Raw genomic sequence first — 17,812 nt, 5'->3', positions numbered from 1 at the left:
AGGGGGCGCCGCTTCTCTCTTTCCTCCGCGATACAGCGACAGTATTATACGCGGTACGTTCGATAGATCAAACCCGAGCCGCCACGCCTCGCTCTTCTCCGTCATTCTTGCTGTGTGACCAGTCCGGCTCAACCTTCTCTGCATCTGCATGTATAGTACGCAAGCCACCTGACGGTCTGTGGTGGAGGGTACTTCGTATATCAGTATCACTTGCCCCTTTCCTGTTCCAGTCGCCAATAGTTCGCGCGAAGAGCGATTGCCTGTAGGCTTTCGTGTGGGCTCGAATCTCTCTTATTTTATCTCCGTGGGATCTACGCACGAGGAAGCTATATATTTTTTGACTTTTCTGGGAACTTAGACTCTTGGAACTTTGAGAAAGAAACCACACTGTCACGCAGAACTCCTTTCTCGCAGCGTCTACCACTGAAGTTGGTTGATCATCATCTTGATGTTCAAGCTCTTTTGTCTGTGTTTCCTTTAACAATAACATACGTTTTTGGCTGGAGTCCGCCTTTAGCAAAACACACTTTTGCTTTTTGTCCCAGACATGTTTCACTGCAGTTGTAGCATCATGTCGGTTTTTTATTGTTATGGCTGTTAAACATAAGGAATGTTCTTTACTGTTTAAATATATATAAATATTAGTTTCTAAATCGTAATTACAGATTTTTGAAGAGCGCATAAAACTGTGTATTCATACCTTCTTACCACACGGTTTCGTCGGAACTTGACAGTGAAGAAGACGACGAAAAAAGGAACCGTAAGTGAAACATAATGTACATAGATAAACACACACACACAACCTTTCGCATAAATTATTAATCTCATGCATAGCCATAACATTTTAGAAATGTAATTTTTGCGTAAATGTTTTGCCTACATTAAGTTGTGTGTAATTGTAGGTGACAAACTGTAAAGCAAAACAAACAATAAAACCACACCATGTGGTAGGGAAGCATGAATATACAATTTTATGTGCTCTTCAAAAATCTGTAATTGTGATTTAGAAACTAATATTTATATGTAATTATACAGTAAAGAATATTCCTTATGTTTAACAGCCATAATAATAAAAAATCTACTGATGAAGCTGCAACTGCAGTGAAACATGTCTGGGACAAAAAACAAAATTGTTTGCTAAAGTCGGACCGCACCCGAAAACATATGTTATTGGTTGATCATCTCTCTGACGCTTTCGTGCTTGCTAACTGAAAGTATAACAAAACGCACCTTGGATCTTGTCCTTTGGCGAGGAAGCACCCAATCCTGTTTGGATCATGTCTGTTTCCTCAATTAGTCCTATACGTTACTGATACCAGACGGCGATGAATATTCTTTTCTTTAGCATGTCGATGATGTTACAGTGTTTGCACTGCACTCATTTCATATCCTTCCATCCATGTTATTTTCATCAGTTACAGGTCGAAAAGTTTTCCTTAGTATTTCCCTTTCTGATAATAACAGTTTTTCTTCATTTTCTAAATATTAATGCGTCACGTTCCTATAGTGTCACCAGAACAACAGATAACTGATACAAACCCTGGAGAGGAGAGCTCAAAACAGCAGCAGTGTGCTGCGACAGTTGGCGTGGGATGTTGCCAGTTGTATCTAGGATATCGTCGAATTATGATACTGGACAGCGTCTTCTTGTCGTGTCCAGGAGAAGTGAGGAGGAACACTGGAGATGTTGGATATACCGAGACAATGCCGAGTACGAGCTGACGTGTGGTTTGTGGACCGTATTTGCTAGTGTCAAGCAGTGGTAGTTGTCACAGTTGGACCAATTACATTACAGTGCCGCCGCGCGGAGTGGCCCCGAGGTCTGGGGCGCCATGTCGCGGACTGCGCGGCCCCTTCCGCCGGAGGCTCGAGTCCTCCCTCGGGCATGGGTGTGCGTGTTGTTCTTAGCATAAGTTAGTTAGATTAACTAGTGTGTAAGTCTATGGACCGATGACCTCAGTAGTATGGTCCCTCAGGAATTCACACCCACCCACCTACCCACCCACACAACACACACACACCAACCCACACACACACACACACACACACACACACACACACACACACACACACACACACATTACAGGGCTCAATGTGTGCTGGGATGGGTGAAGCCGACCTGCTTCAGTTTTTGCTAGTGTACGAACCAGCGGCGAGGCCGTGAGGAATTTGATTATGTTAAAGTGCTATGCATGGTGTGGCGATAGTGGCATTTTGATTGTAAAATTATAAATACAGAAAGGCCGTCTTTCGATGACAGTGTACTAGCATACAGGATTGTGAGCGTCCTTGATGCAAAACACTTTTGTTATTTATTTACTCTAAAACTAGCTTCAGCGACAAATATCGCCATGGCCAGAGGGTTCTTTGATTCTAAAACATGCAGAAATAGCATACTTACATATCATTCTAAGACATTATCACATGTGTACTGTTTGATTGCAAATTGTTTTTGTGTGGAAACACGGGCCAATGGGGGAGTTTCGAGATAAAATTTGTGTACTAACAATAAATAGTGTCATTCACTTATACGTATTTTCTGTTATTGTTTCAAATGGTTCAAAAGGATCTGAGAACTATGGGACATAACTGCCGTGGTCATCAGTCCCATAGAACTTAGAACCACTTAAACCTAACTAACCTAAGGACATCACACACATCCATGCCCGAGGTAGGATTCGAACCTGCGACCGTAGCGGTCGCGCTGTTCCAGACTGTACCGCCTAGAACCGCTCGGCCACTCTGGCCGGCTGTTATTGTTTCTTTTGATTATCACCATTTCCTTGTGCCCAATACCGTAATTATAGTTCTGTGTATTTCACTTGTCTGTAGTGACAAGGTTCAAATGGTTCAAATGGCTCTGAGCACTATGGGACTTAACATCTAAGGTCATCAGTCCCCTAGAACTTAGAACTACTTAAACCTAACTAACCTAAGGACAGCACACAACACCCAGTGATCACGAGGCAGAAAAAATCCCTGACCCCCCGGGAATCGAACCCGGGAACCCGTGGTGACAATGTGTTGGTAGTAGTACATTGCATATAATTATAAAAAGTCAGTTTCTTCTCAGTTAATAAAACAGTGTAGATCGCTTTAATAATTGATTTAAAAATGATGATTGGTCTCGGCGATTATACTGGCCCTCCTCAGATCTAACGCATCACGCAGCTGCAGCCGGCATTGCACGGAACAGTTGCGTTAACTCATAGTCCTTTCTTGTCCTGGTTTACTTTAGTTTGCCCATGTACATTTATTAATGGAAAGAAACTGGTTTGTTTTTTCGGTTGGTGTCTGTCTGTAAAGTTAGTCATGGACAGAAACATGATGTAGGCCTAATTTAATTTTAGAGCCCTTCTGTATAGCCACTCTGGGCCAAAGCAAGATTATTTTATTCTCTATATAAGGTATGAACATATTTTATCATAAGTTCTATTGTATGTTATTGTTGCATGTTATTAGATAAACTTATTGTATTTCCGTTGGGGGGGGGGGGGGGGGAGCAAATTTTTTGATCTCTTGTATCATTAGATCACTGAAATTATTGTAGTTGAAATTGAAACTGAGTGCAAAGGCTTAATATGCTTACGTACTCTAGTGTTGTAGTAATTGTTTGATAAAAGAAATATTAATTATAGCTCATTCTTCTACAACCCCCACTTAAAGTCCATTCCATCCAAATTCTGCGCCCCATGTTCCATAGTAAGAAAACTGTTGTTTAAGAATAGTGTAAGGAAAACATATATGTTGGAAAGTTTACACATTAACAGTGCGGTCACAGATCCAAAAGAATTTTGCTGAGCATATGTGTTGTATGTAAAGAGAGTTTGCTCCATTTGTGTTATTTGTCCTTTAATCACCAGTTATCTGTAATCTTGATGCTCCAGACATTACAATGTAGTGAATGTGTTATGATGATGACGAACGAGTCGTCGTCAATGTTGACTGGTAGCCAATGCTAAATAGAAACCTATAAGTCACAGCAGGTTTGTCAGTAACATCGATAAGGTGCTGGCTGCATGGTCTGGAACTGCAACGACTAAAGTAATTAGAAGTCGTTGGTAAAAAATAATATATATTGTCAGAATGGGATTTTCACTCTGCAGCGGAGTGTGCGCTTATATGAAACTTCCTGGCAGATAAAAACTGTGTGCCGGACCGAGACTGGAACTCGGGACCTTTGCCTTTCGCGGGCAAGTGCTCTACCAACTGAGCTACCCAAGAATGACTCGCGCCCCCTCCTCACAGCTTTACTTTTGCCAGTACCTCGTCTCCTACCTTCCAAACTTAACATAAGCTCCTCTGCGAACCTTGCAGAACTAGCACTCTCTGAAAGAAAGAATATTGCGGAGACATGGCTTAGCCACAGCCTGGGGGATGTTTGTTAAGTTTGGAAGGTAGGAGACGAGGTACTGGCAGAAGTAAAGCTGTGAGGACGGGGCGTGAGTCGTGCTTGGGTAGCTCAGTTGGTAGAGCACTTACCCGCGAAAGGCAAAGGTCCCGAGTTAGAGTCTCGGTCCGGCATACAGTTTTAATCTGCCAGGAAGTTTCATATCAGCGCACACTCCACTGCAGAGTGAAAATTCTCCTTCTGGAAACATCCCACAGGCTGTGGCTAAGCCATGTCTCTTCAATATTCTTTCTTTCAGGAGTGCTAGCTCTGCATGGTTCGTAGAAAAGCTTCTGTTAAGTTTGGATGGTAGGAGACGAGGTACTGGCAAAAATAAAGCTGTGAGGACGGGGCGTGAGTCGTGCTTGTGTACTTCAGTTGGTAGAGCACTTGCCCGCGAAAGGCAAAGGTCCCGAGTTCGAGCCTCGGTCCGGCACACAGTTTCAATCTTCCAGGAAGTTTAAGATGTATTGTATTTAACTGGTTGTAGAGGATTCTTCTTGGCTGCATTCATATAATTATAAACAGATAGCTATGGAGGCCTCACTTAGGCCATACGTTACTAAGCGCCTTGTTAGAATTTGCTTTCTATAAGCTGAAGGCTAGGCTACTTTACTACTTGATGTCCCGAGCAAGAGTGGACGAGAGCTCGCTAGAAACTTGATACAAGCCGCGGAGCAGTGCTAGAGGCGCTGGTCGCGACTCACGGGTCCAACGATACCAATACGGCCGCGGTCGATACCTGCAACCCCTAGCAAGTGTCGTACCGAACGTTTATACCACGAGTGTTCTTTCTTATTTTTCATTTTGTTTTTAAATCAGAGTCAAAACACTCGTTTTACTGCCTCAGAGAGATTGGCTCAAATGTTCGAAGGTGGGTGAAATCTTATGGGATTTAGCTGCTAAGGTCATCCGTCTCTAAGCTTACTAGTTAACCTAAATTATCCTAAGGACAAACACACACACCCATGCCCGAGGGAGGACTCGAACCTCCGCCGGGATCAGCCATACAGTCCATGACCAGAGAGATTGGTGTCACACAAATATCGTGGTAGGGGACTGCTTGAGACCGTTAGTCCGTCGAGTCAAATCATCGAAATTTTGTCGCTGAACTTCATATCAGCATGCGAATTAATGTTACTTAAAATCCGTCTTGATTGCAAATTTTTTATTCATATGACCGGTTTCGGTTCATTCACAACCATCTTCAGATCTGATATTTCAGTTACAGGAGTAACCCGTCCAAATCCAGCAACTTTCACATGCTGGCATGTGAAAGTTGCTGGATTTGGACGGGTTACTCCTGTAACTGAAATATCAGATCTGAAGATGTTTCTGAATGAACCGAAACCGGTCATATGAATAAAAAATTTGCAATCAAGACGGATTTTAAGTAACATTATAAAATCACTGATTGGTGTTATCCCATAAGACATTATGTCTGTTTTTGCAAAGCATGCGAATTCTCCTACGTACATATAAATGTAGGATAAGGTGGGGTAAATCCGACCTAGTAATTTCTTGTGGCTATGAAACGCTTATACAAGGTCGAATCTTAACGTTATATACCTTAAATTATAGGTGATATAAAGGCGCAACTGTCTGCAAAATATTTTTGTAATGTCATCAATATCTTTTGAGATATCAGTATTTTAAGAAACGTCTATTTTTGCCATTTGCAAAACTGGTGGTGTAAATCCGACTCCCTATTTGTTTGGCTGATTTTGCACAGAAATAGCTCTAAATGAACGGTTTTTTAGGAAATAATTATAAGCAATTATGTTTTTTACATAAATGAACAAAATGTAGTAAAAAACAACAATGTTTAGAGTACTAAATGTACTGAAGGTTAAATGAATGTAAATTTTAGTTGAAAAAAGATGATTTCATTTCACGGCAGTGCAACAGCAATGTCGATCTCGGAATGTTAAAATCACGAGCGACAGCTCGTAAAGACATTCCCATTTCCATTGCAGCAACTGCTCGGCGAATATCGTTTTGTTTGCGTTTTGTCGTTTTCCGTTTATAATTTCGTACTATTTTCCTAAAAAATAAAACAAAAATTCACTTTATTTCCATAAATAAATAATTCCATACACATAAACGATAAAAAATATGCTGTCGGATTCACCCCACCACGCCAGTTTTCATTCAACACACATAGAAACAATTTACACGAAATTTACAACAAAAACGATACATAAATTGAATAGGTCTAGTATGCACTACAAAATCACTTACCGAATATTTTGCGATCGTTCTATTTAATAAAGTAAATCGAGTGATGCAAAAATTAAATTGCAACAATCGAAAACACACTTGTTGTCTTTTGAGTGTCTAAATATCAAATGAGGCAAAGCGGTCACTGTGAGATTTTCGATATTTCGAATGCTCTATATGGTAACACTAACGTTAAACCACTCCGCTTTGTCGTTTCTCATAAATTGAAGGCGATCGAGTTTACCCACCCGGTCGGATTTACTCCACCTTACCCTAAATATAGCCGGCCTGGGTGGCCGTGCGGTTCTACGCGCTACAGTCTGGAGCCGAGCGACCGCTACGGTCGCAGGTTCGAAACCTGCCTCGGGCATGGATGTGTGTGATGTCCTTAGGTTAGTTAGGTTTAATTAGTTCTAAGTTCTAGGCGACTGATGACCTCAGAGGTTAAAGCGCATAGTGCTTAGAGCCATTTGAACCATTTGAACCCTAAATGTACACTCCTGAAAATGGAAAAAAGAACACATTGACACCGGTGTGTCAGACCCACCATACTTGCTCCGGACACTGCGAGAGGGCTGTACAAGCAATGATCACATGCACGGCACAGCGGACACACCAGGAACCGCGGTGTTGGCCGTCGAATGGCGCTAGCTGCGCAGCATTTGTGCACCGCCGCCGTCAGTGTCAGCCAGTTTGCCGTGGCATATGGAGCTCCATCGCAGTCTTTAACACTGGTAGCATGCCGCGACAGCGTGGACGTGAACCGTATGTGCAGTTGACGGACTTTGAGCGAGGGCGTATAGTGCGCATGCGGGTGGCCGGGTGGACGTACCGCCGAATTGCTCAACACGTGGGCAGTGAGGTCTCCACAGTACATCGACGTTGTCGCCAGTGGTCGGCGGAAGGTGCACGTGCCCGTCGACCTGGGACCGGACCGTAGTGACGCACGGACGCAGGCCAAGACCGTAGGATCCTATGCAGTGCCGTAGGGGACCGCACCGCCACTTCCCAGCAAATTAGGGACACTGTTGCTCCTGGTGTATCGGCGAGGACCATTCGCAACCGTCTCCATGAAGCTGGGCTACGGTCCCGCACACCGTTAGGCCGTCTTCCGCTCGCGCCCCAACATCGTGCAGCCCGCCTCCAGTGGTGTCACGACAGGCGTGAATGGAGGGACGAATGGAGACTTGTCGTCTTCAGCGATGAGATTCGCTTCTGCCTAGGTGCCAATGATGGTCGTATGCGTGTTTGGCGCCGTGCAGGTGAGCGCCACAATCAGGACTGCATACGACCGAGGCACACAGGGCCAACACCCGGCATCATGGTGTGGGGAGGGATCTCCTACACTGGCCGTACACCACTGGTGATCGTCGAGGGGACACTGAATAGTGCACGGTACATCCAAACCGCCATCGAACCCATCGTTCTACCATTCCTAGACCGGCAAGGGAACTTGCTGTTCCAACAGGACAATGCACGTCCGCATGTATCCCGTGCCACCCAACGTGCTCTAGAAGGTGTAAGTCAAGTACCCTGGCCAGCAAGATCTCCGGATCTGTCCCCCACTGAGCATGTTTGGGACTGGATGAAGCGTCGTCTCACGCGGTCTGCACGTCCAGCACGAACGCTGGTCCAACTGAGGCGCCAGGTGGAAATGGCATGGCAAGCCGTTCCACAGGACTACATCCAGCATCTCTACGATCGTCTCCATGGGAGAATAGCAGCCTGCATTGCTGCGAAAGGTGGATATACACTGTACTAGTGCCGACATTGTGCATGCTCTGTTGCCTGTGTCTATGTGCCTGTGGTTCTGTCAGTGTGATCATGTGATGTATCTGACCCCAGGAATGTGTCAATAAAGTTTCCCCTTCCTGGGACAATGAATTCACGGTGTTCTTATTTCAATTTCCAGGAGTGTACTCAAAAGAAATACAGTTTTTTAGTTTTCATTCTGTTTTCTTCACAGAGGATTTGAGATGAGATATATCCTCAGCGGAAGATAGTTATGATTTAAATTCGGTCAGACTTCCATATAGGATTATCTTGGGGCCATTTTAAGTCCATAGATAGTAGGTATGACCCAAGGAGGACTTGTGTAGAGTAATCATCTTTTGCAGCGCGGATCGCTGGACGACGAGCAAGAAGAGAGTCAGTGAGGTTCTGAAAGGTATCGACAGGTATACGGAGCCACTGACTGCTGCTGCCAGCTGCGCCAGGTTTCTCGGTCATAGACCCGTGGCTTGAACAGCCTGCTCGAAGTTGTCCCACAGATTGTCGATTGGGATTTAATACGTGAAGTTTGGTGACAAGTGGAGTATGGTAGACTCATCCTGGATGTTTTCGAGCCACGCACGTACACTGCAAGTTGTGTGAAACGTTGCATTTTGCTGTTGTAGACGCCATCGTGTCCAGAAAAAAACGAACTGCATGTAAGGGTGCACAAGCTCCGCAAGGATAGATGTATACTTGTTCCAATGTGCCTTCCAGAATGACGAGATGACCATGGGAAAGGCACAACAACACTTCTCAAAATGCTGCCTCCTGCGGCTTGGATCCTTCCGACGAACCAAGGGCCATCCTTCCGATAGAGCATAAAACGTGATTTATCTCGAAAAGCCACCTGTCGCCTTTCAGTAGACGTCCAGTTGCAGTATTGGCATTCAAATTCCACCCTTCGTTGCCGATGAGCAGCAGTCACCATGGGTACATCAGCGTGGCTCCTTTTTTTTTTGTTCATCAGTCTGGTTTGCTGCGGCCCGCCACGAATTCCTTTCCTGTGCTAACCTCTTCATCTCAGAGTAGCACTTGCAACCTACGTCCTCAATTATTTGCTTGACGTATTCCAATCTCTGTCTTCCTCTACAGTTTTTGCCCTCTACAGCTCCCTCTAGTACCATGGAAGTCATTCCCTCATGTCTTATCATCCTGTCCCTTCTCCTTATCAGTGTTTTCCACATATTCCTTTCCTCTCCGATTCTCCGTAGAACCTCCTCATTCCTAACCTTATCAGTCCACCTAATTTTCAACATTCGTCTATAGCACCACATCTCAAATGCTTCGATTCTCTTCTGTTCCGGTTTTCCCACAGTCCATGTTTCACTACCATACAATGCTGTACTCCAGACGTACATCCTCAGAAATTACTTACTCAAATAAGGCAGGTATTTGATATTAGTAGACTTCTCTTGGCCAGAAATGCCTCTTTTGTCATAGCGAGTCTGCTTTTGATGTCCTCCTTGCTCCGTCCGTCATTGGTTATTTTACTGCCTAGGTAGCAGAATTCCTTAACTTCATTGACTTCGTGACCATCAATCCTGATGTTAAGTTTCTCGCTGTTCTCATTTCTACTACTTCTCGTTAATACTGGATCCCCTATCTCTTCAAAATCGATTCCTGTTTCTTCTTCTATCACATCAGACAAATCTTCACCCTCATAGAGGCTTTCAATGTATTCTTTCCACCTATCTGCTCTCTCCTCTGCATTTAACAGTGGAATTCCCGTTGCACTCTTAATGTTACCACCATTGCTTTTAATGTCACCAAAGGTTGTTTTGACTTTCCTGTATGCTGAGACTGTCCTTCCGACAATCATATCTTTTTCGATGTCTTCACATTTTTCCTGCAGCCATTTCGTCTTAGCTTCCCTGCACTTCCTATTTATTTCATTCCTCAGCGACTTGTATTTCTGTATTCCTGATTTTCCCGGAACATGTTTGTACTTCCTCCTTTCATCAATCAAGTATTTCTTCTGTTACCCATGGTTTCGTCGCAGCTACTTTCTTTGTACATATGTTTTCCTTCCCATCTTCTGTGATGGCCGTTTTTAGAGATGTTCATTCCTCTTCAACTGTACTGCCTACTGCACTATTCCTTATTGCTGTATCTATAGCGTTAGAGAACTTCAAACGTATCTCGTCATTCCTTAGTACTTCCGTATCCCACTTCTTTGCGTATTGATTCTTCCTGACTAATATCTTGAACTTCAGCCTACTCTTCATCACTACTATATTGTGATCTGAGACTTTATCTGCTCCTGGGTACGCCTTACAATTCAGTATCTAATTTCGGAATCTCTGTCTGACCATGATGTAATCTAATTAAAATCTTCCCGTATCTCCCGGCCTTTTCCAAGTATATCTCCTCCTCTTGTGATTCTTGAACTGGGTATTCGCTATTACTAGCTGAAACTTGTTACAGAACTCAATTAGTATTTCTCCTCTTTCATTCCTTGTCCCAAGCCCATATTCTCCTGTAACATTTTCTTCTACTCCTTCCCCTACAACTGCCTTCCAGTCGCCCATGACTATTAGATTTTCGTCCCCCTTTACATACTGCATTACCCTTTCAATATCCTCATACACTTTCTCTATCTGTTCATCTTCAGCTTGCTACGTTGTCATGTATACCTGAACTATCGTTGTCGGTGTTGGTCTGCTGTCGATTCTGATTAGAACAACCTGGTCACTGAACTGTTCACAGTAACCCACCCTCTGTCCTACCTTCCTATTCATAACGAATCCAACACCTGTTATAAAATTTTCTGCTGCTGTTGATATTACCCGATTGTCATCTGACCCAAAATCCTTGTCTTCCTTCCACTTCACTTCACTGACCCCTACTATATCTACACTCCTGGAAATGGAAAAAAGAACACATTGACACCGGTGTGTCAGACCCACCATACTTGCTCCGGACACTGCGAGAGGGCTGTACAAGCAATGATCACACGCACGGCACAGCGGACACACCAGGAACCGCGGTGTTGGCCGTCGAATGGCGCTAGCTGCGCAGCATTTGTGCACCGCCGCCGTCAGTGTCAGCCAGTTTGCCGTGGCATACGGAGCTCCATCGCAGTCTTTAACACTGGTAGCATGCCGCGACAGCGTGGACGTGAACCGTATGTGCAGTTGACGGACTTTGAGCGAGGGCGTATAGTGGGCATGCGGTAGGCCGGGTGGACGTACCGCCGAATTGCTCAACACGTGGGGCGTGAGGTCTCCACAGTACATCGATGTTGTCGCCAGTGGTCGGCGGAAGGTGCACGTGCCCGTCGACCTGGGACCGGACCGCAGCGACGCACGGATGCACGCCAAGACCGTAGGATCCTACGCAGTGCCGTAGGGGACCGCACCGCCACTTCCCAGCAAATTAGGGACACTGTTGCTCCTGGGGTATCGGCGAGGACCATTCGCAACCGTCTCCATGAAGCTGGGCTACGGTCCCGCACACCGTTAGGCCGTCTTCCGCTCGCGCCCCAACATCGTGCAGCCCGCCTCCAGTGGTGTCACGACAGGCGTGAATGGAGGGACGAATGGAGACGTGTCGTCTTCAGCGATGAGAGTCGCTTCTGCCTTGGTGCCAATGATGGTCGTATGCGTGTTTGGCGCCGTGCAGGTGAGCGCCACAATCAGGACTGCATACGACCGAGGCACACAGGGCCAACACCCGGCATCATGGTGTGGGGAGCGATCTCCTACACTGGCCGTACACCACTGGTGATCGTCGAGGGGACACTGAATAGTGCACGGTACATCCAAACCGTCATCGAACCCATCGTTCTACCATTCCTAGACCGGCAAGGGAACTTGCTGTTCCAACAGGACAATGCACGTCCGCATGTATCCCGTGCCACCCAACGTGCTCTAGAAGGTGTAAGTCAAGTACCCTGGCCAGCAAGATCTCCGGATCTGTCCCCCACTGAGCATGTTTGGGACTGGATGAAGCGTCGTCTCACGCGGTCTGCACGTCCAGCACGAACGCTGGTCCAACTGAGGCGCCAGGTGGAAATGGCATGGCAAGCCGTTCCACAGGACTACATCCAGCATCTCTACGATCGTCTCCATGGGAGAATAGCAGCCTGCATTGCTGCGAAAGGTGGATATACACTGTACTAGTGCCGACATTGTGCATGCTCTGTTGCCTGTGTCTATGTGCCTGTGGTTCTGTCAGTGTGATCATGTGATGTATCTGACCCCAGGAATGTGTCAATAAAGTTTCCCCTTCCTGGGACAATGAATTCACGGTGTTCTTATTTCAATTTCCAGGAGTGTAGATTGAGCCTTTGCATTTCCCTTTTCCGATTTTCTAGTTTCCCTACCACGTTCAAGCTTCTTACATTCCACGCCCCGACTCGTAGAACGTTATACTTTCGTTGATTATTCAAACTTTTTCTCATGGTAACCTCCCCCTTGGCAGTCCCCTACCGGAGATCCGAATGGGGGACTATTCCGGAATCTTTTGCCAATAAAGAGATCATCATCTTCAATTACAGGCCCCATGTCCTGTGGATACACGTTACGTGTCTTTAATGCAGTGGTTTCCATTGCCTTCTGCATCCTCATGTCGTTGATCATTGTTGATTCTTCCGTCTTTAAGGGCAATTTCCCACCCCTAGGACAAGAGAGTGCCCTGAACCTCTATCCGCTCCTCCGCCCTCTTTGACAAGGCTGTTGGCAGAATGAGGCTGACTTCTTATGCCGGAAGTCTTCGGCCGCCAATGCTGATTATTTATCAAAATTTAGGCAGTGGCGGGGATCGAACCCGGGACCGAAGACGTTTTGATTATGAATCAAAAACGCTACCCCTAGACCACGGGTAGGATCCCTACTGCGAAGAACCATACGCAGGAAGTTTTGTTGAACAGTCGTTGAGGAGATACTGCTGGTAGCCCCTTAGTTCATCAGGGTGTTCAGTTGCTCAACAGTGGAACACCTATTTTCCCAGTGTGAGGTCCTCATTTGCACCGTTTGTCTGCCGAAGAGGCCGATTCGGACAGAGAAGTAACTGCCAGAAGTTATCATCTCATTCTTGATGACGTCACCGCATTGATCACATTTTAATGGAATCGAAGCTTACTGCTGTAAAGTGGCAGCTGGTTGACAAGACGAGCCTGCTGGTTCTTGCATGTTGGCCGGCTGCTCGGGGTCTTGGCGCTGCTTATAATCTCATGAGATTCTCCGACTCCGATGCCATGCGTACGCTACAATTCCTGAGGACAGTGCATCAAGCGTCTATTGTGTCTCGACTCGGAAAAAATCATCACCAATATTGAAGGAGGACTGCAACGTCCTGACGACAAGAATCGCACAGTTGACTATCACAGAGTGTAGAGCGGCCAACAACAGTTGTGAAAAATTTTAACAATACTGAAAATCGTGTACTTTATTAAAATATGTGGTTGATCAGAGGTAGGAAGCAACAAAGTAATATAATTAGAATGGAATTAAAATGCGTATATTATGTTTGTTGTATGCGTCTCCTTGTGAACAGCCTGCTCGAAGTTGTCCCACAGATTGTTGACTGGGATTTAATACCTGAAGTCTGGTATCAAGTGGATTATAGTAAACTCATCCTGGTTGTCTTCGAACCACGCACGCACACTGCAAGTTGTGTGACACGTTGCATTGTCCTGTTGGAATAATTAATGTGTTCGTTCAAACTTTCGGCAATCTTTTCTTCTTTTATGCTTACCGTCTTCTGACTGGTTTCGTCTGGCCCGATATGACTTCTTCTCGTTTGCAAACCTCTTCAACACAGAGTGGAACTTACACCTAACATTGTCGGTCATTTACTGTCTTTCCCCTGGAGTTTTCGTCTTCTACACAGCGACAGATTTAGACGTGTGTAGGCCTTGGGGCAACAAAGAAGTGGAGAACCCTAACCATTTTTAAATAGGTTAAATAATCTTTCTTCTGAATACTTCGATTCTAGAAAAAATAATAAAATGACAAATTAAATAAAATACAAGAAATAAACTAAATTAAATTCTGTCGTTTACGAATGGAACTTTGCGAGCTTTTTTCCACGAAAATTCATTGTTGAACTTGCTGAAATCTTGCTCTCGGAGTGAATCGCTATCAATGCTTAGTAGGGATAACTTTCGTAGGTGATGTTGTCTCATCGTAGTGTTCAACCTATTATCTATAATTTTGATTTTTGAAAATGAGCAGTCTCCAGTGCAAGTCGAGACCATCAAAACTAAACATATTCTCCGTGCGTTTTCACCTGTAGCTTTGAAATGTTAATTATTAAGAATTTGATAGTAGAAAAGCTCTTTAGATTGAGAGTTTTGATTTCCTTTTTGTATTAGGGTATCAACGATACAAATTAAACCAATTCATTATCAACACTTGGTTCTAAGTCATGTTTATAAACTTTTACCAATTCCATTGCAGTAGCATACAAATTTGCAGGGTGGATCTCCTCCAAGTGATTCAGAAATCCAAACTCAAACGGGCAGCACCACATTCATTCAGTCTTTCAATATGAGAAACACGTTGCTGATTGTACTTCTGTTTCTGCATTAATCTAGATCGCCCCGTAATTTGATAGTGTCAATCGTGTGTGACATAGCTGACTGATCAGTGAGATAACAGGTCAGCGTCAGCCTCTTGCGCTTTGGCATAATCAAGCGGATTCAACTTCACATTTTTTCCCTGGGACGTAATTACACGTACAGGTCAATATCTGATAATAATCCTTTAGCAGCTTCTTCATATTTATCAAACTCGTCTCTTTTGCATTCAACAAATCACTTCAGTGATTCTAAAGAACGCATGCCAGATTCAACAATCATTTTCAGCTCCTATTTGCAGTACTGGTTCGCTCCAAAATGTCTTTCCAAAAAATGGCAAATATAATGGTTTCGAGACCAATATTTTCCAAATAAATGGAAGCCGTTTTGCTCCTTATCAGAAGATAGAGCTTCTTTGATTTCGGAATAATCGTCCACAATGGCTTTCCTAGCTTCGGCTCGACAAGACCAGGAGCTATTGCCAGGCTTTTTCAATATGTAAAACTAGAGTTCTTTTTTTGTGCCATAATTTTATCAAACATTTTTTGTGTATTTGCTGTGAAAAATACATAACATAAATGCTGAAAAAAAATCTATCAACTGAACAGCTGATGAGCAAAAGTTAACAGCTGCTTTTTCAGCTAAAAGGGAATGAGCACAACATGGTTCAGACATCGACATATTATTTTTTCCCAAAATGAAAACTTACAGCCCTCTTCATTTGTCACTCATATTTGCAGTATTATCGTGTAATTGGTCCCGGCAATTGAGTACGTCAGTTTATTCGATGGTTGCCTAAAAATTTTAGTACAGCTTCTCCTTTGGCTTCAGTTTGGCTGCCGTTTGTTAAAAAGGTCAGAAATTTTTCCTTTGTATCGATCCTTCAGCTATCGAACCACTGTAGTAGGTTGATTGATATGAGATTCGTTGACTGTGGAGTCCATCTGCACCGGATAATACTTACATTTTTTAATTCTCGGTATTATTTAATTGAGGACTGTATCACCCATGGGACTAATCAGTTCTTCACAAATCGCAGACGAAAGATAATTGACGTGATCGCTTCCTTTGTTTGCGTGCTCTATCGAATAAATACCGGGAAGGGCTTCACACTCGGCTAACAATTCCAAAATCCGAGGAAATTTCCAGTTCTCGGTTAACCTACAATTTCATCATCAACTCGGAAACCCAATCCACTTTCAGCAATGAACTTAGTAGTATCAATGTTAATTCCCAGGATTTTCCGCCAATATGGATTTTTTGTGCCTTTTGTATCGCTAGCTCTTGTTAGATGCGTCCTGTGACTTTTTCCCGTTGGACTAAAGTCGTTAACAATTCCAACTAAGTCTTTGAAATTCCGTGCTAGTATAGACGACCAGATAGATTCTCCTAACCACAAAAGCTTTTCCACTTTGAATTAATTTACATCCAAAGCAATATATTCCACCCATAGTTGGAGGAAAACAAAGCCAAATCGGTTGACAATCTCTTGATTATCAACATATTCTTTGAACATTTCCGAACAAAGTTTGAATTATCTCACTACTAATCTTGTAGAACTGAAATCTGCAAAGATACGTCGTCACAATTTTGAAGTACTGCGGAACATTTTTCCACCCAATATTTAAACATCTCTTCTGTAATACGGTCAGGCCCAAGACCAATATCATTTTTGAAACAACAAAATTCTGCTCGCTCTTGATGCTAATTGTAAATTTTCGACGATTCTGTGGTGTCGCCCCGTGCGACAGCTGGATCGTCTCGGATACTATTCAACAAATCTCCATCTACTGTTGAATCATCTCTTGTATTTTTAGGAAGTTGAGGGACTTCTTGTTTGATTGACGTGATAAAATAACTGGTCAAGTTGAAAGGACTCTGTTGGATTCCTTTCATGTTAATTTCTTAAATCTGTTGTCATTTACGGCATAAATTCCTCTTCTGAATTTACTGTGGCGTTTCTGACTATCTGGGAGGAGACTGAGTAGTGGAACGTGTTACTTTTACACATAAACAAGAACGATCTGTCACACTATTACACTTTAAAACACAGTTTATATGTAATTCATGTCACACAGTCTCATACGGAACCTACATCCGCTTTCTTTTATATACTGTATATTATAAGATACTGTCATCCCCCTTCACTTCTGTGTGAGAGGATGAATGAGCAAATGTATTTCTAGTTGCATGCTTGAGGGTAGCAGACAAGCCTGTCTGCTAGAGAACAGTAGGACCAACGTCGGAAGAGGTAGCTATGCTTTCTAAAAGCAAAGAGGTATCTATCCTTAGTATGGTCCTGGCCGTCCCTTGTCATGTTGGTATAGGAAGCTGCCCCTCTGACCACTTCCGTTTGTATTTGTGAGCCACCCTCAGGAAGGGACCACGACAGTCGGTCTGTGGCGAGCGTCTGAAGTGGTAAGATCTCCGGCTAAGCGCGTGTCTGCTAAGTCCATAGGACAATGGATTCCTTAAGTTCAGCCTAACTGAAAATTTAATCACCTTTATTTCAGGTTTAGCTCTAAAATATCTAATGTTATCTTAAATTGCAACGCAGTGTAATTCGATTGTGAAGTTCAGAATATATTCCGGTAGTTGCTTTGTCACTACTTTATGAGTAAAGTGGAACCACGTGTAGATCAGTAACTCTAACTAGCATCATCAATCTTCAATGCGAATGTACGTGAGATTATAACGTCTCGTCTTGACAATATTTTTCAATGTAGCAACTTTTCTTTATGTTCAACCCACGTGAGGTGTACTTTGTGAGACCAGTACCACATGCTTATACAATTGTTTGACCCATCACGTTAATAGTAAGACGATAGTAACCAGTTTGAGATTTTTCTTTTGTAAATTGCTTTTCGATATAATTTATTTTAATTATCAAAATTATTGTGGAGTTACAC

The sequence above is a fragment of the Schistocerca cancellata genome, chromosome 9 (assembly GCF_023864275.1).
Source record: "Schistocerca cancellata isolate TAMUIC-IGC-003103 chromosome 9, iqSchCanc2.1, whole genome shotgun sequence".
Lineage (NCBI taxonomy): Eukaryota > Metazoa > Arthropoda > Insecta > Orthoptera > Acrididae > Schistocerca > Schistocerca cancellata.
Note: the sequence above shows the minus strand (reverse complement) of the source record.